The following is a 22639-nucleotide window of genomic DNA, read 5'->3' as shown; positions in this document are numbered from 1 at the left end:
AGAGGGGGCTGGGGGTACTGAGACCCCTCATCCCACTGCCAGGGACCAGATGGGCCGGGGTCTCCTGGAGAAGAGCCCTTGGGGGGTGCGTGCTGGAGGGCAGGGAAGGAGGATGCAGCTGGAGGAGCTGGGCTGGAGCAGGGCAGCGATGCAGAGCAGCACAGCCATCCCCAGGGGTGCCCCCTGCCCCAGGCACGCAGCCCCCGTCCAGCCAGCCCTGGGCTTTGGGGATTGTCCTCACCAAGCACTCTCCAATCAGGTGTGTCTGGCATGTCTTGGCCACAGAGCTGAGCCTCCTCCAGCCCAGGAACTCTCCACAGGCACTGAGGGTGTCCCGGGAAGCCTGTGGAGAAGCAGAGGCTGGGAGATGGCACCAGAGCCCAGGGAAGGAGACCTGGCATCCTCCTCTTCTGGGCCTGGCTTTGAGCTGGGGGGATGGCATGATCCTGGGATTGGATCCCCCTTCATTCCTGGGGCCATCCTGCGCTCTGGGAGCTGGCCCTGACTGAGCAGGGAACTGTCTGTGCCAGGTTCTCTGGCCCTGCTCATGCTCGGGCTGCAGGGACCCTTCCTGTGGGCTGGGGGGGACCCCACCTCCCCATCCAGCTCTGCAGCAGTGGGACCAGTGCAGCGGGACCCTCACACCCAGGCCACCCCCGTGGTGTCAGCATGCCCTTCCCCTCGACACCAATCACTTGTCACTGCAACCTCGGCCACGCTGTCAATCTGGTCGCTCATATGGAAGAACAGTGGGATGAGGACACTCTGCACTGTCTTCACCATTATTTTCTTGTTTCTCCACACCGCAGTCTTCATCACATCTTTGAAGAGGCGGATGGAGGCCTCCCGCAGCTGGCTGGACTCCTGGCAGGTAAGAGGACGGAGGGAGCTCAGCACCCTGCCCACGGTGAGCAGGGGCGTTAGTGTGGCTGATAGGAGAGGAGCTGCTCTGGGGTCGGATCCTGAACGCAGGAGCCGTTGGCCAGATCTGCAGCTGCGGCTCAACGGCCCCAGAGCCCTGAAAGGCCTCGGAAGAGGAGCGGGGAGGGGAAGAGCCCCAAAAGGCTACGCAAGAGGAGCAAGGGGGGGACCCCTGCCCAAATGCTTCCCACATGGCCACACTGAAGGGCAGCCATCTTGCAGCCATCGCCTCGGCTCAGGCTCCCATGACAGCCTTACATCATGGAAGAGGGGCAGGAGCTGCTCCACCAGCCTCAGGGAGATGAGGTTGGCCTCTTCCCTCTTCATGTGACCCATCACGTTGATGAACAACACCAGAGCCTTCGTCTTGACATCGGCGTTGGCATCCATCAGGGTCTCCAGTACATCAGGCAGCAGCACTGACATTTTTCTGGCCTGTATGAAACACACCGTTGCCTTTTTGTGAAGCAGTGAAAGACCCCCCCCACCCCAGCCCCCAGCTGCCGATGTGGCTCGCCTTGCCGACCCCCCCCTCACCATTTCAGGTGTTTTCGAGAGCATGATGAGGCCCGAGAGCACCAGTGAATGCGTCTCTGGGCTGGGACATCTCAGGTACCTCTGGGCTTTGTAGAAGGTAGCAAACTCCTCCACGTCAATGTCAGCGCAGACCAGGAACTAAAATGGAGACAGTGGTGAGAGACCAGCAGAGCTGCGGGGCTCCCTCCCCCCCACCAGCACGGTCCATGGCAAGTGTCTCCTCTCCCCTTGAAGCCACCTCAGAGTCCCCACGTCTCTGACCCAGGACCAGAAACCGCCTTGACTCTGGTTTCTGCCCCTTCCTGGGGTCTCCAGGCTGCAGAGCTGGGCAGGGGGATGCAGGCAGGGGGGAGGGCAAAGTGCTGCCTGTGCCGGGACAGGCTTGGTGGGGCCAAACCAGCATGGGGTGGGCCCGAGCATGTGGCACAGGGGTCTGGCTGGTGCTGAGCAGGGGGAGGAGGAGGGCAAAGCTCTGGGGTTGAGCGTGGGTCACTCACAGCCCAGGGGTAGATGTAGGCGTCCTCTATGGCAGAGCTGAACACCCCGCGCAGCCGCCAGTCCTGCAGCATGCCGAGCAGCACTGACAAATCCCAGGACATGGAGATCACTACCTCCCACATGGCCTTGGCAGCGCTGCGGAGCCAGAGCAAACTCGGTCAGTCGGGCTGCCTCAGCTTCTCTGGGCCCTGCCCCTGCCCACCCCCCTCATTTTGGGGTGCCCGGGGAGGCAGAGTGGGGTGAGGTTCTGTTCCTCATGGGGCAGGGGCTCCGCTTTGGCCGGCTCTGGCTGAAGCATTGGAAGCGTGGTGGGATGGAGAGCCCTGCTCCTTGGGAATATCCTGCAGTTTTCCGTGGGTCTGGCAGCCAGAGAGTCTCTGGGCCACTCTCCCTGTGGGGAACGAGCCCTCAAGGCTGTCGGGGCCGGTACCTGTCACACGTTGGAGAGATGTCCAACAGGCTCCTGACCACCTCACTGGGGCTCCACCTGGTCAGCAGCAGCAGCAGTGAGTCCAGGCTGTTCCGGGCTGGCTCCGTGCGGATGTGCTCCACATTTTTGTGGATGTATCTCATAATTTTTGGCACCTGGAGGGGATGTGGGTAAGGATGGTGCTGCTGTTCCCACCCCTCCCTGCTGCCTTGAAATGGTTTCGGGTACCTGAGAGAGCTGGGTTAGGGCAGGAGGGAAGAGCAAGACTTGACACGTCTTGACACAGGAGGACAGTCCAGCCACGGGGCACTTACATCCATCAGCCAGGACTCTGGGTCTCTCATGGCCATGTCCACAATGTCTCTGCCCGTCTGCCTGTCGTGGACATTGTCTGCCGTCAAGGCCTCGATGGCCACAAGGAGAACGTCCATCCTCTGAGAAGGCTGGAGGTAATTGCCAAACACCTACAGGAGGAGGGATGGGGGGGGAAGATGTGTCACTCCGAGCATGCCGACAGTGCTGCATGGCTGAGCAGCTCAACCATCCCTGGGTCCCTTTGCTTGCACAAGCTGATGCCATGGACAAGGGTCCCTGCGAGGGGGGAGCTCATTACCATTGTCATGTGGCTGCTGCCAAGCGAAGAAAGTAACCAGGTGCTCGCAGAATCCTGTCTTGGTTGGAGCTCTGGGTGCTCTGGATTCTCCTCCGGCAGTGTCTCGCCTACATGGAAACATGGAAGAGTCGGTAGGTGTCACGTCCCGCTCAGACGAGGGGGACAAGTGACTCAGATTCGCAAATCCCCAATGGAGCAGAAAACAAGTCTCCAAGTCTAAACATTTATTAACTACTCACAATGTACTAATTGAACACACGATAGTTGGCTAAGTATATAGCAAGTTGTGGCAAGCAATATAATATGCCTTGCATTGCTTAATAGGAAAGGGAAAAGAGGGAGATAGAGGGAATGGGGAAATACAGATCACCGGTCTGGGTTTCTGCGCTGCTCCTGCCGACGAGGGTTCCGGGAGGCACGGGAGACATCTGTCTTTTTCGCTGGCATCCGTCTTCTTCGCTTCACTGCACTCTCTCTCCTCGGGCCGCGCCCCCCCCCCTTCCCTTCTTGATTTATACCCACTTTCCTTGGGTCCATCCCCTAGGTCGACCCCCATACCTACGTATCCCATGTATGGGGAGGGGTGAGGTGTTTCGTGGGATGATGTAATTAACATGATCATGTTAGCCCTTGTTAGCATATTGAGGGGTGTTAACTTTAATATGCATTTCGTGGATAATGAAGCAAAGGTCATTCACCAGACAGATGGCCCTTGAAGTTTTGGCCAGGTGCACCAGAGCAGAGCCGTCCTGTCTTCACAGGGCTCCCTCCTCCAGTCCCATATTGTGTTATTCGGGCAGGCTCATCAGCTTCGACCTCCACAGAATGCACCCTGTGACTCATAGTTTTGTCTTGCGAGTGTTTGAGGCATTTCTTTGATCAGCCTCAACTTTTGCTTTCTCAGGCTGTTTTTCTTAGTTTCTCACAGGCCTGGTTTCTCGTCTCTCACAGTAGGACACGCCATCTTTGTCAACAAGCCTCCCAGATGGTGAAAAGTGCTTTAAATGGCACCATGCTGAGGAAACAGGGTCCCGGCATCGAGCGAGCCCTGGGGAGCCCTCTACTCACCGATCTGTAGTGGCTGGACCATGGCATGGGGCTCTGGCAGAGAGCTGCTCTCCTGGGGAGCACCTACCTCCTCCCAAACCATCCTGGGGCAGCTGGGGGGTCTCTCTGCCATCCTCAAAAATGGAGGAAAGTGGTTGAGGGACAGTGGCGGGGTTCAGCTTAAGGGAAACGCTGGGGGCGGTGGGGAAAGATGTGGGCTGTGCTCAGGAGTGTCCTCGCTGCGCTCCTGCCCTGTCCCTTCCCCGTCTTGTCAGACGCTGTGGGGCTGCGTTTCTTAGATACGGTGCCGTGGGGTGACATGGAGGCGTGTCACAAAGGGGGGTGAGGGGTTCCGCTGCAGGGGATAGGGACCCAGATCGCCATTGGGCCATGGCTCCTCTCGGGGTGCCCCCAGGCCCCCATCATGTCCCCTCAGGAGATTCCTGTACCCTCAGGCTCATCCCAGGGGGTTCACACACCCTGGCATGGCCCCCGGACCTTCTGCTTTGATCTCGACAAAAACACTCCAGACTGCCCCATCTCTCCTTTGCGGTCACCTGGGGCGTTTGCTTGCCTGTGTCCAGTTCTCTCACACACTGACAGAGTATGTTTAATCTGCTACAACAGTGTCCTGGTTTCAGCTGGGATAGAGTTAATTTTCTTGAGCTGGGACGGGGCACAGCCGGAGTGCCAGGCCCAGACTGGCCACTGGAGTGTTCCATATCCCACGATGTTATGCTCAGGATATAAAGCAGGTGTGTTCTCTCTTGCTTTCAGTTTTGCAATGGCAGGACCTCCGTTCTGTCAGGATCACTGGCCGGGAGCGGGCTGGGTATCAGTCAGTGGGTGGTGAGCAGTTGCCTTGTGCATTACCCATTTGTACTTTCTATTATTGTTATTGTTTTGTTTTATTACAATCACTAAACTGGTGGTTTTTTATCTCAACCTACGAGTTTTCCTGGTGTCCCTCCACTCTCTTCCCCCATTCCCCTGATGGGGGAAGGGTGAGTGACTGACTGCGTGGTGTTTGGCTCCGACCAAGTTCAAACCACAACAGTCCTTTTTGGCACCCAGCGTGGGGCTCGAAGGGTTGAGATAACGGCAGATCGGGTCAGTGTGTCATAACAGTTTGTTAGAAGCATTCATTATATTGGCTTATCAATTGCTGGGCATAATGTTGATCACTTGGCTCCTTAAAATTTCACCACCTCATTTGCTGTATATAGTCCCCGTGCTGCTGCTCACCACCCATGGGAGTTGGATTAAGATTTTTGTTTTGCTGTACTATGTAACACTGATTTATGGCACGATGAAGTTGTCGGTCCTGAAGCTACTTACAACTGTGTTTGAGAATTTGGGGAATTTTGAATATCTTCGGAATGCTGCGACTAACATTGTCATCTTACCGCTGGGAGCCAGCGTGTTCCTGCATGGTTCAGGCTTTGTTCAGGGTTAAGCAACTATTTAAGAGTATCACCAGGAGATCTACCCCAAGGCTGGAGAATTATGAGTGGCTGGGGGTGTGGGACAGCATGGGCAAGTGCCCAGGACAGTGGGCACCTCCGGTGTATTGGAACTTCACTCCTGAACAGGTGCAGAATCCTGAAAAACTAGTAAAATATTTGGAAAAGGTATGGTGTCACCTGGGTAATTCCAGAGAGACACAGCTCACTGCAACGTGCTGGGGCCTGGCCTATGCCTACCGAGTTGGTGTGCAGAGGTGAAAGCCATCCAGCTGGCCTTGGCTATCGCTGAGCGAGAAAGGTGGCCAGTGCTCTGTCTCTATTGACTCATGGGTAGTGCCAAATGTGCTGTGGGGGTGGTTACAGCAGTGGAAACAGAGCAACTGGCAGCGCAGAGGCAAACCCGTCTGGGCTGCTGAATGATGGTGAGACATTGCTGCTGGGGTAGAGAACCTGGCTGTGAAAGTACCTCATGTAGATGCTCACGTAGCCAAGAGTTGGGCCACTGAAGAACATCAGAACAACCAACAGGTGGATTGAGATTAAGGTGGCTTGAGTGGATCTGGACTGGCAGCATAAGGGTGAACAATTCATGACTCACTGGGCTCTTGACTCCTCAGGCCATCAGGGAAGAGATGGAACATAGAGATGGGCTCATGACTGAGGGGTGGACTTAACCATGGATGCTATTGCACAGGTGATCCATGAATGTGAGACATGTGCTACGATCAAGCAACCAAACGGTTAAAGCCCCTTTGGTATGGAGGACGATGGTCAAAATATAAATATGGGGAGGCCTGGCAGAGTGATTATATCCCACAAACTCGGCATGGCAAACACTGTGTGCTTACAATGGTGGATGCAGCCACTGGTTGCTTGGAAACTTATGTTGTGCCCCATGCCACTGCCCGGAACACCATTTTAGGCCTTGAGGACCAAGTCTTATGGCAACATGGCACGCCAGAAGGGATTGAGTCAGATAATGGGACACATTTCCAAAACAACCTCATAGACGCCTGGGCCAAAGAACATGGCACTGAGTGGATCCCCGATCCCACATCAGCCTCTGGGAAAATTGAGCGATACAATGGATTGCTAAAAACTACACTGAGAGCAATGGGGGGTGGAACTTTCAAACACTGGGACGTGCATTTAGCAAAAGCCACCTGGTTAGTCAGTACCAGAGGATCTGCCAAGCAGGCTGGCCCTGCCCAATCAAACCTCCTACGTACTGTAGATGGGGATAAAGTCCCTGCAGTGCGCATTAAAAATATGCTGGGGAAGACAGTCTCAGTTATTCCTGCCTTGTGTAAAGGTAAACCCATGCATGGGATTACTTTTGCCCAAGGACCTGGGTGCACTTGGTGGGTAATGCAGAAGGAAGAGGAAGTCAAATGTGTGCCTTGAGGGGATTTGATTTTAGGTGAAAAGACCTGATGAAAACATTTTTGGTTCTTCAAACACAGCGGTTTTTTTTCCCTTTCTCCTATCACAGTTCTCATCAGTGGAAGTGCTGACCGAGAGCACAGTGTTACCCAAACAGTTTTAAAACTCACAGGACTGATACTGTATGTCTTAGCTGCAAGACCTCACACAGCAGTCTATCTCTGCACTAGCAACACTTGCACTACCCAGGAAAAATTGCTTTGCTTACTTGCGAGAAAAAGAAGATCTTTTGCTTCCAGCAGCAGACACATGTACTTCAGGCACTAAAATACTGCGCATGCCTCTTGAAGAGCTGAAATCAGTTTTACTCCCTGGAAAGAAGTGAAGAGTAAAAACATGATGGAAATTAGAACTCAAAGACTGTTTGCAAATCACAGTGAATCACAAGCATCCTTCCTTTGCCCGTCCCTCTGCTACGGAAGCCACGTCAGGACTCAGCTGGGAACATTTGCGGTTGGCTTTCTCCCAGCCACCAACGCACGTGGCTGGATTAGGCTCAGAATACTTCAACCAGGGAATCAGAAAGCTGTTGTAAACATTGGCATCAATAATACAGATTGTATTTCTTTCTGTGGAGGTAAAGCAATGTGAAAACCACAGGAAACAGCCAGGAAGAGCAGAAAATTCACTGCAGTAAATACACAGATTGCAAAGCATGTCCTAGCTTGACCTCACACATATTTTAAAACAAAGACTTAAGAGTGTGCAGTGTGTACAGCGCCGGCTTCTTGCTTTGGCTCATATTCCATACTGGATTAGCAGAGGAGAGGAAAAAAACTGCTTGAATATACAAAAAGAAATTTTTTGACTAAAGATCACAGCTGTTGCCATCTTTCACACTTGCCTCAACCCTGACCTCTAAACCCCAGCGCCCTTCTCACGCCCGGAACTCAGGCACCTTTTCCAGAGGCAGGAGCACGTCCCCACTGCCCCCAGGAGACCGGCATCTCTGCCAACAGGTGTTTGGGGCTAAAAGGCGAATTGGCTGGCACGGGTCTGCCCCCGCCCAGCACCCGGCGGCTCAGGCGCTCCCTGCACAAGCCCCACACCCGCATCCCCCCCTCACTGGGGTTTGCAGCTGGAGCCACGGCTCCTCATGGGCCAAGTGCAGGGCGAAGCTCAGGGCTGCGATGTCCTGAGGCGAGAATCTCCCATTAGCGGTGGGCGTCCCACTGGCTGCACATCTGGAGCGGTACCGGGACAGTCAGCGGGCAGAGAGAGAGAGCAAGGAGTTACGGTGTGCCTGCTGGGAACTGGCTTCAGACCCCCAATAACAGCAACTGAGCTACACAAAGTGGAGCAGCTCCCCTGGGAGCAGACTCCCCGCACCCCCTCAGCCTGCCCAGCAGCTGCTGTCAGGGCACTCTTCTCCTTCGGGCTTGGGCCCGTCCTCCAAAAGAGGCAAACAGACCTCAAGAGAAGTTGCTTTTCCCTTCACTGAACTAAGGAACAGGCATCTCCTTTTATTGGTTTATTTTTAGTTTGTGAGGAAGGAGGGAAGTACAGACCTGCAGAAGATTTGTGCCCGAGACCCTGAACTGCCGGTGGCCCGTGCGGCCAGCCCGGAGCTGAGCAGTTCATTGTTTAGGACAGACAGGATTCAGGCTTTCACCTTTTTCTTCCCTTTCCTCCATTGTATCTTGCTGATTTCCATTTCGGGTCCCCCGTGTTCACTGTGACGTCTGGGTGCCTGCTGCAGCCTGAGAGTCTTCTGAACAAAAGGAGATCCATGTCCTGAGAGGCCACAGCCCAACCACTGATCGCCTGCGTCTCTACCACACAACTTTGACAAAAATGTTTTAGAAGGGGGTGGATCGTAACATTTGTGACACAGAATTAAAAGATTGTTTTCCTAGGCCACTTTTAGATCTGGGTTCAAAAATACAAAACACTTCAAAGCCAGAATACTCTTTGTAGCTACTACTTTGCTTATTCTCGTTTGAAAGAAACACTTGGTGATTTGAACATTTTTTCCACATCAATTCAGCTAAGTTTAAATTCAAACTTTAAATCTATAGTAGATTAAAATACAAACTAAAAAAAAAATAGTGCTGTGTTCATAATTTTTACCTAACTTTTTAAGCATCTTTTGCTCAAGATACTTATATCCCACTGTTATCTCTCAGAAGTTACAGAGAAGTTATGAGATGCAAAATCTCCCTGGGCAATGCCAGGCGCCTCCAGCAGCGGTCCTCAGAAACAGGACAGAGAGGGCCTGAGCTCATCAGGGATGAACAGAAGAGGAAAAGGCATCTAATTAGACCTGCCTGGAGATATAAGTGTGATCTTCAAACAGAAGCTTCTGCAACTGAATGTCTAAGAATCGCCTTTCTGTTAAAAAAAAAAACCAGACAGATAAAAAAAGATACAAATAAATGAGACAGGGCCTGTACCCAGCTTCAGTGAGGGCCAAGAGCAGAGTGGTCAGAGACCCGGTGAGGAACACAGGAGCCTGTGGTGGGATTCATCTGCCTCAACGTGGATGTCTCTAATGGAGGCGCCCACGTCCCAGCCAACCCTGGTCCCATTTTAGACAACGGGGAGTTAGTCAGTATAACCAGTAAGTTCAAGGAACTGTTTATCTTACCCTAAAGTAAATGCTTATACATTTGGTCAGAGAGACCGTGCACTGGATTCACTGATTTTATTCATTATATCTCCTTTAAAACAAAATAAACCCCCAGGTCACTTGTGCAGGCAGAGAAGATTACAGCTACAGCACAGACACACCGCTGAGGTCAGAGAAATGACAGCCCATCTCTGCTCTACCCAGTCTGGCTCAACTGGTGAATTTACACCTCCCTCACCCCCAGAACAGCTCCTGTAACCCCCAGAAGAAGGGAAATGGCAGATTCACCTGTTAAAGCTCCTCCCCTTCCTGTGAGCAATGGGACCAGTCACTGGACCAGAGACAGAGAGCCTGTCCCCCCTGCAGCCCCCAGCTCCTGAAGGTCATCTAAAGAGACCTGGGTCCAAATTTTGCCTCTTCTGAATCACAAGTACCAAGGGATTTCTGCCAGGCCGAGCAGCTCCAACCGCATCTCCTGGCTGTGCTGGGTCCGTTGACCCAACTGGGAGGGACCGTTCAAAACCTGCCCCAGGGACCCAGAGATTCCCTAGTGGGCGGGGGTGGGGCTGTGCAAATGAGGGACCCCAACAGCCGCTGCCACCCCGCTGCCATCCCCCAGCCCTCACAGCGCTGGTCACCTGCCAGCCTCACAGCACCGACTGCTGCAACACACCAACCCCTCGCGGGGTGACGCCCTCCCTGCTCACCTCGAGGACATGAGCTCTGGGGACAGCACAAGCTGGAACCCGCACACGGCGTCCTGGCTCCTGGAGGTGCGATGTCCACGGTCGTCTCCTGCTGAGAGAGGAAAAAACGGCATTAGAAACCCTCCACCTGACACAACAGCTTTAACTCATTTAAACCAGACACAGAAGATGTTTCTATGAACTTCTGACCCTAGTTTTTAAGAACAATACTCACTTTAGACTACTATGATTAATTGGAAGAAATCACACTAGATAATCTGAATGGTACTTGAAAGAGGGTTTAATGTTTAAGCAAGTTGGGAGGGGATTTTGTCAGCCAGGAATCCATCAGCAAGCACTTGGATCTTTAAGGGAACCCCTTTTTATAACATTGAATGGAGATTTCTAATTATAAAGCCATTCACTCCAGAAAGGAGGAGAATATTCACTGTATACTAGCACACAGCTATTCACACACACCCTATTTTTAAATTTTTCTTTTTAATTAAAAAAAACCCAAGTGCCACTGAACAGTATTCCAGATGGAAGGCAAATGTGGGTAATCCTTCCAGAAATACTGGCAGCTCAAAGCAATTGTCCTCCTGTCCCACAGAACATCCCCAAAGAAGACTGAGCTCCCCAACAGGTCTTGCCTGGCTGCAGTCCCTCCCCAGGAAGCCCAGAGAAACATGATGCTGCCACAACACACGAGGACACCGTGGGACACGGGGGGGGACATGATGGGAACGGCCCCACATGGGGACACTGGGAGAGCTGGTGGCTCCTGACATGTGTCGTGATGATGGGGATGAACTGGTGGAGACTGGGGACATGGCAGGACACGGAGGGGGACACGGGGGTTTACAGCATCCCTTGCTGACCAGGACAGGCTGGTGACACCCCCCAGGGGATCCCAGGGGAGGGGACAGTCTGGGGTTGGTGTCCCCCAGACTCACGTATTTCTCCAGGTAGAGGGTGGGGTTGTACATCAGAGCCTTCACCATCCCCATGAGGTAGATGAGCAGCACCAGATTGATCTGCATCACATTAACATGGACCTGGGGGAAACGGGAACCCCAAAAATTGTGGGGGGGGGGTGTTTACAAGGGCTACCTGAAGTGCTAAGGCTTGGACAATAAGCCCAAGCCAGAGTTGACCTATAGATGAATCCTGTATGTTTTATAATTGACAAGCATTGTATCAATAGGTATTGCACTAAAATTATAACAAACCACCTGTCCGGATGTAACAGGTGGGAATATTGAAACCTGAACAATAAGTCTTGAACCGAAATTGCTAACTCCGTATGTAGTCAGTAGTGAGATATGTATAGAAAATGTGACTTAAACATCATAAAATATGTATCCTTCTTTGTGTGTGTAAACAAGGTAACAAGGCCACAATAACAGGGCCACAGAGACAATTGTCTGGCCCTGTGACCTGGTGTGTGACCTTGCTCATAAATCACCTAGATAAGCTGGGAAAACTCCCTTAGTTTTTTCCCTGAGCCCCGGCCAGGCTCTGGGAAAATCTAACGTGAGACTGACTTCAGATATTTCTGCTTAAAACAAAAGGTGCCAGCTCTTCTGGCTTACTGATTTCAGGTATATAAGGCTCACAGCGACTTTGGAAGCCTCACCTATGGGTGGACGCACCGCGTAGGATTTCCCACTTGCAGGGAAAGGTTCTCCAAATCCTCGCTGTAACCGGGGCTGCCCAGCGCCTGCGGATCTGGATGATGGTAACGTATGCAAGTGGTGATGTATCTTTCTTAATCACTATTCTCTCTCTCAGGTAGGAATGATTTGATGCATTACCCTGTATTTTCCTATTTGTTTAAGTGCACTGTTCTGTCTTTTCTTACTGTATGTTTTCTGTATCATTCTGTTATATTATTTAGTTATTTCTAGTAAAATACGCCTGCTCTTTTCACTCTGGTGTCTGAGTTTAATTGATATCCCTGATCAGCAAAACACCACCCCACCTTTGGGGACACACCTGCGTCACCCTACGTGTTGGAGACAGCCCTGGGGCTCACCCCCTCCCAGATGAAGGTGCTGAAACGTGGAAGCATCTGGTAGAGACCGGGGTCAGCGGCGATGCTCTGGAGAGCTTGATGGGGGGGACATATGGGGATTTCACCCCAAAGGAAAAGGGGAAACCCCAAGTGACGTGGCAGGGGGGTGGGGACATGGGGGGGGAGGGGGCAACAGGGACCCATAAATACGATATTGAAGGTGGGAGGAGAGCGGGAGGCCACCTACCCAAGAAGTCAGTGTTGAGTTGGGGACACCAGGATGTCCCCAAAAAAGGGGTGGGGACCCCCTGAGATTTTGGGGACACGGGGGGGACACTGATGGCGTGTTTGGCCTGGCAGGAGCCCACGCAGGCCTCAGGGACCTTCTTGTAGCAGAGCTGCTGCTCCACCCAGAGCTCGTGGGAGCAGCGGGGTTCGAGGCGCAGCGGGGTCCTCTCCAGCAAGGGCCCCTCCTTCTCCTGCCCTGGGGGCACTGAAAGGGGGGACACGGTCACCAGGGGCATGGGGACACCCCAAAATCTCAACAGACACCCCAACTGTGCTACAGACACCCCTGGAGCTCCCCAAGTGCCTGCAGACAAAGCAGTTTCATGGTGAAATTGGTGGATTTTGGACAAAAAAGTTTTGGGATGAAATTGGAAGATTTTGGGCATGGCATGAATTTTAGGGTGAAACTGAGAGGTTTTTGGGACGTGGCGTTTGGGGTGAAAAGGGGCAATTGCGGGTATGGGGGGATTTGGCGTGAAAATATGGGGATTTGGGGTACAGGGGGATTTGGGCATGAAAATGAAGGATTTTGCATACAAGGATGTTTTGGAGTCGAACTGGGTGATTCTGGGATGAAACTGGGGTGTTTTGGGTGTGCTGGAGTAAATTTTGGGGTCAAAGTGGTGGATTCTGGGGGTGCAAGATAAATTTTGGGCTGAAAGCAGGAGATCTGACATTCTGAGTAGAACATTTATGGGTAGAAATGGGGGATTCTGGAGTCCAAGGAGGATTTTCAGGTGAAACTGGGAGGCTTTGGGTGTGCTGGAGCAGATTTTGGGGTGAAAATGGGGGATTTTGAGATTCAAGATGGATTTTGGGGTGAAAAATAGAATTTTTGAGGTGCTGAGGCTGATTTGGGTGTCAAACAGCAATATTTTGGGGGGTCAAAGTGAAAGATTTAGGGGTCAGAGCTGGGTTTGGGGGTCAAACGGGAATGCTGTGGGAAAAGTGGGGCATTTGGAGGTTAAACACGGATCTGGGGCATAGGGCAATTTGGGACTGAAAAGGAGGGGTTTGGGATTGGGGGATCTCACCCCACAGCACCCAGGTGAGGGTGGCCCCAGTGACGGTGGCAGTGCCATTCCCCCCCCCCCCCCCCCCCCATGGCCTGGAGCACTGCCCGGGTGGCCAGGGCACCTGTCAGAGTCTGCACAGCGCCTGCCCAGTGCTCCCAGTCACCCCCAGTTAACTCCCAGTTACCACCCAGTTATCCCTGCCCACCCTGCCTCCCTCCCAGTTACCTCCCAGTCTCTCCCAGTAACCCACCAGCCCTTCCCAGTAGCCCCCAACTACCTCCCAGTATCTCCACTCCCCTCCTAGTGCCCCCCAGTCTATCCCAGTGCCTGCCAGTACCCTCCCAGTAGCTCCTAGCTACTTCCCCATTACCTCCCAGTACCCCTCAACCCATCCCAGTACTCCCAGTTACCTCCCAGACCCCCCAACTCCCTCTCAACACCTCCAAATCCCCCCCAGCCCCCTCCCAGTACCCCTCCTGGTGAGTCCCAGCCACCTCCCACTTCTTCCCAGGGCTCCCAGTAGCACCTGCAGGGCATCCCAGCACTGGTACTGGAGGTAGTCGGGGCTGATGCTCTCGGGGTACCCCCAGGACAGAAGCACACCTTGGGATGGGACAGGTACCCCTGGGACCCCCAGGAATCCCAAATCCCCCCTGAAACCTGCCCAAACTGCATTTGCCACCCCCAGGTCCCTCCAAAAAACCCTCAGCCCCCCCAACATCCCCAAAACTCATCAGTGCCCCCCAGATACTATTGGCCCCCCAGTTCTCCATTTTACCCAGCAAGACCCCAAATATCTCCCCGGGACCCTACCAGCCCACCCCCAGGACCCCAATATCCCCCACAAGATGTCCCCAAGGACTCCAGTAGCCCCCACTGGACCCTTCCTGCACCCCACTACTGTCCCCCAGGACCCCCATATCTCCCCCAGAAACCGCCGCCAGGAGCCCATTAGACACCCCCCGCCCTGGACACTAATAACCCCCTGAACTCCCCCATGGCCCCAGTAACACCCCTCAAGCACCAAGACCCTTCCCCAGACCCCAATACCTCCCCCAGAACCCCCTCCAGGACGTCCCAAATCCCCCCACCTCAGACACCAATATCTCCCTCAAGACCCCCCCCCGAGGACCCCAATAACCCTCCCAAACCCCTCCAGGATACACCCCCCCCCCCCCGACTCCATTACATTCCCTCTAGGAACCAAATACACCCCCCAGGACCCCAATAACCCCCACAACTCCCACAGAACCCCAATAACACCCCCCCAATAATCCCCCCGGGTCCCCAATCCCCCCTCACGGCACAGGCAGGAGTGTGGGCAGGTGCTGGGCGGGACAACGTGCTGGAGCCCCCCCGGGGGTGCCCCTGGCCCCCACAGGGCCTACTTCCTGCCGACAGTGTGGTGGTGCAATCCTTACCCCCCCCCGCCCCTCTTTGTTGGGCTGCTTGGTGCTAGGTGCGATTCCACCCACATCCCCCTCCACCCACATCCCCCGAGCTATACATCAGTCTGTGGAGATAAGGACTGACAATGTTAACGAGCCTGGCTCCTGCCCCTCCCGATTGCTCGGAAATGGTTAAAATGGCCCATCAACTCCTAAGGGCCTGGCACACCTGTGCCTGGGATGTGGTCAAATGGGAACAATAACAGAGTCGCACATTAATCAAATTCTTGTGTAACTGCTGGAAGGCACCAGAAGGCATTTGACAAAAGTCAATTATCTTGGACCCTATAAATGGCGACCACCAGGGAGACCCTTTGAGCTCTCCTGGATCGCAGTGGGCCTGTGACCAGCATCTCCCCTGAGCTGGGACGCCTCTCAGGTACCAAACCCTTAAGGTGTCGTCTGCTCCAGACGGAAGGCCAGGGCGAAGTCCCCCGCTTGAGTCTCAATTATCGCCCGTTGAGGAATGCCAAGGCATTGTGAGTATTTGCTCTAAACTCAAGAGGGAAATTTTCTTTGAGCTAGCTTCTCTTTACTCTGTGTGTGTGTGTGTGTGTGTGGGTACGTACCCTTGTTTCTGTGTGTGTATGTCTGTTCTGTGTTCATTCCACTGAATCCAAACACCTTTGTTTCTGTATGTTTGTCCATTTTGTTATGTGCATGCATGTATATATGTATATATAGGTACCGTTAAGTAAGTTAGTGTGAATCTTGTCATTTTAGAATCTGAATAAGTCGCTTTTCTTTCTTTTAGTATTTCTGAATTATTTTATAATAACAAATTGCTGTTAGTTATTAATAAACCTAGATTTCTTACTAAATATTGCCGTGTCAATACTTTCATCCGCGACAAATTGGCGTAGTCGGCAGGATGACAAGCAAAATCACCAAATACTTACAAAAACACGGTATCCAACCAAATCCCACCTTCCCAGAGGATTGGGCTTATAATAATTGGCACAACTGGGAAGAGGTAGAAAAACAGTTAACTATTGCTCGAGGTGCAACTAAATTTGGAAAAAATAAAGGTATGATTTGTAAAATGTTGGGAGTGTGCCTGGAAGCTGCCTGTCATGAACGAGAGAAAGTTAATCGTAAAATACAAAATTTACAAGATGAGATTACAGGGCACAAATCCACCAATCTGCTGTTATCGATTAAAATAGAGCAGCTGCAACAGCAACTTAAGGAATCCCAATTGAAACAACAAAAACTGGGGGAACGTGTTGAAATGATGCTAATGCAGTCTCCGAACCCCCCTGATATCGTTCAAATCAGGAAATTAATTGTGTCCCCTGAAGACTGGGATGGTAACATTTGGAGTGATACACATAATGACGACTCAGACGAAAATAATTATTTGCAGCCGCCTGAGTCTCCCCCTCTTGCAGTCAGACCAATTATTAAAACAGAGGAAACAACAGGACCTCGGGGTGGTGTGAGAAGTCGCATCAGCAAAACAACCCCTTTTGATCCAATTCAAATAGCCCATTTACAAGATCGTTACGGCCGTCAGCCTGGAGAAACTGAAACTGAATACCTTTGGAGAGTTTCTCTAAACGGGGGAGATAGAATTTTACTAGATGGCAATGAAGCCAGTGGATATTGGGGTCCTGGTGTCTTTTTGGATGCTGGTCCCAACCCCCCGAATGATCCCCACTCACTAACAAGCAGAGTGGCATATTGGGCTGGTGGCATTGATGCCTTAGAGAGAGGAGAACCTCTGTTAATACCTATCAAATCTCTAAATGACCTCTCTGCAGCTTTTACAAAAGCTGCCTGTATTCAAGCCATGCATCAGCGTAAACCTACTGATGTTCCTCTTTCGGCAACTGTAGCTCCTGCTATACTTAAAGTACTGATAAAAGGAGCCCCTGCCATGCTCAAACCTTTTCTCATTGCAAAACGGGATGAGATCCAGAGAGACTTAAATTATAATGAATTGGTAAATCTAACACAAACTATTGGAAATAGTGGGGAAGAAGAATTAGAACCAAGAGTATTACCCACTTGGGCAACTTTAGTACATGAAACTGTAAATCATGCCCGAGAAATGGGATGGGATGAAATTCCCAATGAAACAAAAAATGTAGGTTGCACTGTTAGGCAAATTAAACAATTGCATCAAAATAATTCTCAGGAACAAAAACCCTCTGACCGACAACGTAGGGGTCAGGAGTGGAGAAATGAACTGTGGAAGCAAGCATTGTCACTAGGAATTCCTAGAACCGCGATTCAGAGACAGCCTAGCGGCGTCATTCTGAGTCTGATTCAGGCATTTCAAAAAGGTATCGCTCCAAATGCTCCAACCCCCCCCCTCCCCCCTTCGCCAGCTCCCAGAGAAAAAAAAAGATAACCCTTTCCTCCCTCAAGAGGATCAGTTGCAAAGCACAGGATCAAAAAACTGATAAGGTCCGGACGGCAACTGGGCCTGCCAGTCCGGCAAGTAGAAGCTTATCAGTGGATAAATGAGAACGGCCCTTACATTTTAATTCCAGTTGGTCCTCAAAATCAATTAATAAAATTTTTGATTGATACGGGTGCACAAATTTCAATAATTACACAGCGAGATGCCAATAAGCTAGGCATACGACCTGGCCGGCGAAAGGTTAAAATTACCGGAGTCACAGGAATTAGCACTGTGTGCCAGACAGCAAAAGTTAATTTACTGCTCCCTGGCGAAAAACGTGTAACATCTCTTCGCTTTGCGATCAAGGAGCATTATGAAAATATCCTGGGTTTTGATGCACTGAACGGCCGGACCTGGCGTTTGCCAGACGGCAGTCTGTGGTCTTTTGGTCCAATTGCCAACCCCAGCCATAATAAAAATCAACAAACTGCCACAGTGCGTGTACTCCGTGCAGCTCCAGCACTTCCCGAATCAAAAATTACTAATGTCCCACAGTATCCAATTTCTGCTACAGCACGAACTGGAATTTCTGAAGTAATTGCGGACTTAGAAAAACGGCAGATTATTTCCCGAACTCACTCCCCATACAATTCTCCTGTCTGGCCAGTCCGCAAACCAGATGGGAGGTGGCGTTTAACAGTCGATTATCGGCGTTTAAATGCCAGTACAGCCCCATTGACAGCGGCAGTTCCCAACATTGCAGCTTTAACTGCTACACTGCAAGCCGCTGCACATCCTTGGATGGCAGTGCTAGATGTAAAAGACATGTTTTTCATGGTCCCTTTAAGGGAAAAAGATAAAGAAAAATTCGCATTCACATGGGAAGGTATCCAATATACCTTTAACAGGCTCCCACAGGGATATAAACACTCACCCACAATTGCCCATGCTGCACTTGCTGAACTTTTACAGACAGTTTCACTCCCTGCAGATGTAAAACTGTATCAGTATATAGATGATATTCTAATCGGAGGACCCTCTCCTGACAAGGTGGGAGAAGTGGCAGCAACAGTTTGGCAAACATTGCATGAAGCAAAAATTGAAATTCCACCTGAAAAATGTCAGGGACCAAGTAAAGAAGTAAAATTCCTGGGCACTTGGTGGATTGCTGGAAGTGCAGCAATCCCACCAGATACTCTAAATAAAATAGAACAATCAGAAATGCCCCAATCTAAAAAAGAATTACAACAGCTAATGGGCACTTTAGGATATTGGAGAAAACATGTACCTGGATTCTCCATCATTGCCCGCCCACTTTATTCACTTTTACGAAAAGGAAAATCGTGGAGATGGGATTCAGAACATGAAGAAGCAATTAAAACTCTAATACTGGAATTAAAAACATATCAATCCCTAGGACCTGTTCATCCTCGTGACCCTATTATAGCAGAATGGGGTTTTGCAGAACATGGCACTTATTGTAACTTATTTCAGATCGGCCCTGATGGGCCAAAGAGACCTTTACTGTTTAGCTCAACTGCATTTAAAGAGACTGAACAAAGATACTCAGAGTGGGAAAAGGGTCTTTTGTCTCTAGTCCGTGCAGTTAAACAAGTTGAGAAAATACGTCAAGAACAAGCTGTTCAGACCAGAGGTCCCTTTAATTTATTAGACACAATCCTAAAAGGGACTGCTCCCCCAGAGGGAATTGCACAAAAACCTACAGTTAGGAAATGGTATGCCTATCTAGTGGGTGTGGCAGATGAAATGCAATTAAGTGAAGGACACACAAAAGTTTCTAAATTGCAAATGCCTATTAATACTGACCCCCTAGCATTACAACAACCATTCAAACCTTCACCAATTTTAGATGCACCTCCCTTCACTGAAGATTCACCAACCGAGGGTGTCTGGTTTTCTGATGCCTCGGCAAAAAGAGTGGATGGTAAATGGCAATATAAAGCTGTTGCATTAGAAATCAAAACAGGCAAACAAGTTATTGAAGAGGGTGAAGGCAGTGCTCGAGTAGGAGAGTTAAGAGCAGTTGTTTTGGCAGCACAAAATGAAGCAAAAGCCATTTATGTAGACTCTTATGCTGTCTGGGCAGGTGCCACACAGTGGCTTTGTCAATGGGAAGCCTTAAACTGGGAGATAAATAAATCACCAATCTGGAGAACTGAAGACTGGCAATTACTATTAACCATAGCCAGAAAAACACCATTCCAAATAGGATGGGTAAAAGCTCATGCTAATGACCATAAACCAGCTACAAATTGGAACCAAAGGGTGGATGAATTGACAAAAATTAGGAAAATAGACATTGAAGATTCCTCAGACCCCACATGGTATCGACTAGGAGAATGGTTACATCAAAAATTAGGCCACACAGGTCGAGAAGCACTTTACTTTTCAGCCCAAAGCCGGGGATGGCCTCTCAGTAGGAAAACATGTGAAACCATCCTCACTGAGTGCCCCCAGTGTAAATTAAAATTGCAGATGGACCACCCTGCCAAAGCACCACCTTTACACATTAAAGAGGGAAAAACTTTGTGGTCTACTTGGCAAATTGATTACATTGGTCCTTTAAAATCCTCTGCTGGGTACAAATATATCTTAACAGGTGTAGAAATAATATCTGGACTCCTTACAGCTACCAAGTGCCAAAAGGCTAATGCACAGAATACTATCCGAGGCCTTTCCTCATGGTTCTCAATTTTACCTGTCCCTGATTCTATCCAGAGTGACAATGGCTCACACTTTACTAGTAAAGAAGTACAGGAATGGGCAAAGCAAAAAGAAATAAAGTGGGTATTTCACACACCTTATTACCCACAATCTAATGGTATAGTTGAACGAGCCAATGGACTGCTGAAAAAATATCTTAAACCACATGAAGGACAATGGGACAGACGTCTTTCTGAAATTTTACAGCAGTTAAATAATCGGTATGGTCCCTATGGAAGTCCAATTACTCGAGCCTTCTTAACACTTTCTTCAGAAACAAACCTAAATAATGAGCACACCTGGTCCTCAATGAAAGCAGGACAGCCTGTGATGGCAAAAATACCATCTGTAGGAACAATACCAGTAACCCTGGTCAAGCCACGAGGATTTCTAGCATGGGATGCTATTGATAATGATGGAATAAAACATAAAATCAGTACTAGATGGATTTATCCAGCATCCTAAGGGGTAACCTGTTCAGCTTCCCCCCCCCCCCCCCCCGAGACCGTTCTCTTTTCTTTCCTTTTCAGAAATAACCGACTCCACCAACGACAATGCGGAAGCAGACACCATACCCAGCAAGTCCACCAGTAGCACTGTGGGAACAACCCTCATCTTCAATATGAGACTCTTCGCAGCATTGCACCTACCCTTTCTCTCCCTCACCATCATACCTCGATTGCTACAACAATGGTGTCTATACGGCTTCTTCTTCTCTCTTCCTTTTTCTGCTCATGAGAGTAAAGGCACTTACAATGGCTCACACATCAAATCCTTGGGATCTTGCATTACTGAGATACACTGGAAGCATCAAAACACTACAAGGCAGGTCTAATTGGTCAATTTTCCTCACTGCACAGAAGGTGACAGGATTATTGCATTTGTCCTCACTATACGCAATGCCTCAGTGTACTACATACACCCAATCCTTGCATCAGGACTAAATCACAATGGAAACATACTCTGTCCCTCAGAACATAAAGTATGGGCCCACCAGAAGGAGGGGAAATGGCAAACAATTGATGTAAATGCATGTACTGTGCGAGAAAAACGAGGCTTCATTTGTGAAAGAAATACTCTTGAGGCTCAAGACATTTGTCTTGATACTGAACAAAACATTTGTCACTTTGAGATCCACCCAAATGAAACCCCTGAAAGCGTAGTCATATATGTTGGAAAAGGATGTGTTTGCATGTGAACACGATGTGATTCCTTATTAATAGATGGTACTGTCCATACGACTCCTCCAACATCCTGACTTAATCGACCTCCTGCAACAAGCACAGAAAACTGGACAAAAGACTCTTATCACGGTCCAACATGATATAGAAGAAATACATCAGGTGTTAACAAGAGTCAAAAGGGATGGAGAACATCAGTGGTGGGAAAGCTCATCTGGATGGTCACCCACCACAACAGGACTGTTTAATTCTATGTTCCACCCAGTCATGATTCTCTTAATTCTAATTCTAATATGTTTACTGCTCATAATTGTATTGTATATTAAGGTTTGGAGGATGGTTAAACAGATTACTCAGTTACAGAAGTATCCCCATATGTACACCATCCCAAAATAACTTTTTTCTTTTTGAAGCTAATCAAACACAAAATTTCCTTCAATTGTAATTGGATTATGGCATCCTCTGTTTATAGGCATAGAGGCAAGAGGCAACCACACTGCCACTCTATGGACAAGATAAATTGACTTTAGTCACGGGGTGGATTGTGGTGGTGCAATCCTTACCCCCCCCTCCCCTCTTTGTTGGGCTGCTTGGTGCTAGGTGCGATTCCACCCACATCCCCCTCCACCCACATCCCCCGAGCTATACACCAGTCTGTGGAGATAAGGACTGACAATGTTAACGAGCCTGGCTCCTGCCCCTCCCGATTGCTCGGAAATGGTTAAAATGGCCCATCAACTCCTAAGGGCCTGGCACACCTGTGCCTGGGATGTGGTCAAATGGGAACAATAACAGAGTCGCACATTAATCAAATTCTTGTGTAACTGCTGGAAGGCACCAGAAGGCATTTGACAAAAGTCAATTATCTTGGACCCTATAAATGGCGACCACCAGGGAGACCCTTTGAGCTCTCCTGGATCGCAGTGGGCCTGTGACCAGCATCTCCCCTGAGCTGGGACGCCTCTCAGGTACCAAACCCTTAAGGTGTCGTCTGCTCCAGACGGAAGGCCAGGGCGAAGTCCCCCGCTTGAGTCTCAATTATCGCCCGTTGAGGAATGCCAAGGCATTGTGAGTATTTGCTCTAAACTCAAGAGGGAAATTTTCTTTGAGCTAGCTTCTCTTTACTCTGTGTGTGTGTGTGTGTGTGTGGGTACGTACCCTTGTTTCTGTGTGTGTATGTCTGTTCTGTGTTCATTCCACTGAATCCAAACACCTTTGTTTCTGTATGTTTGTCCATTTTGTTATGTGCATGCATGTATATATGTATATATAGGTACCGTTAAGTAAGTTAGTGTGAATCTTGTCATTTTAGAATCTGAATAAGTCGCTTTTCTTTCTTTTAGTATTTCTGAATTATTTTATAATAACAAATTGCTGTTAGTTATTAATAAACCTAGATTTCTTA

The sequence above is a fragment of the Strix aluco genome, chromosome 36, assembly GCF_031877795.1.
Source record: "Strix aluco isolate bStrAlu1 chromosome 36, bStrAlu1.hap1, whole genome shotgun sequence".
In the NCBI taxonomy this organism is placed as follows: Eukaryota; Metazoa; Chordata; class Aves; order Strigiformes; family Strigidae; genus Strix; species Strix aluco.
The sequence above is the reverse complement of the archived record's forward strand: the minus strand, read 5'-3'. Positions refer to the sequence as shown.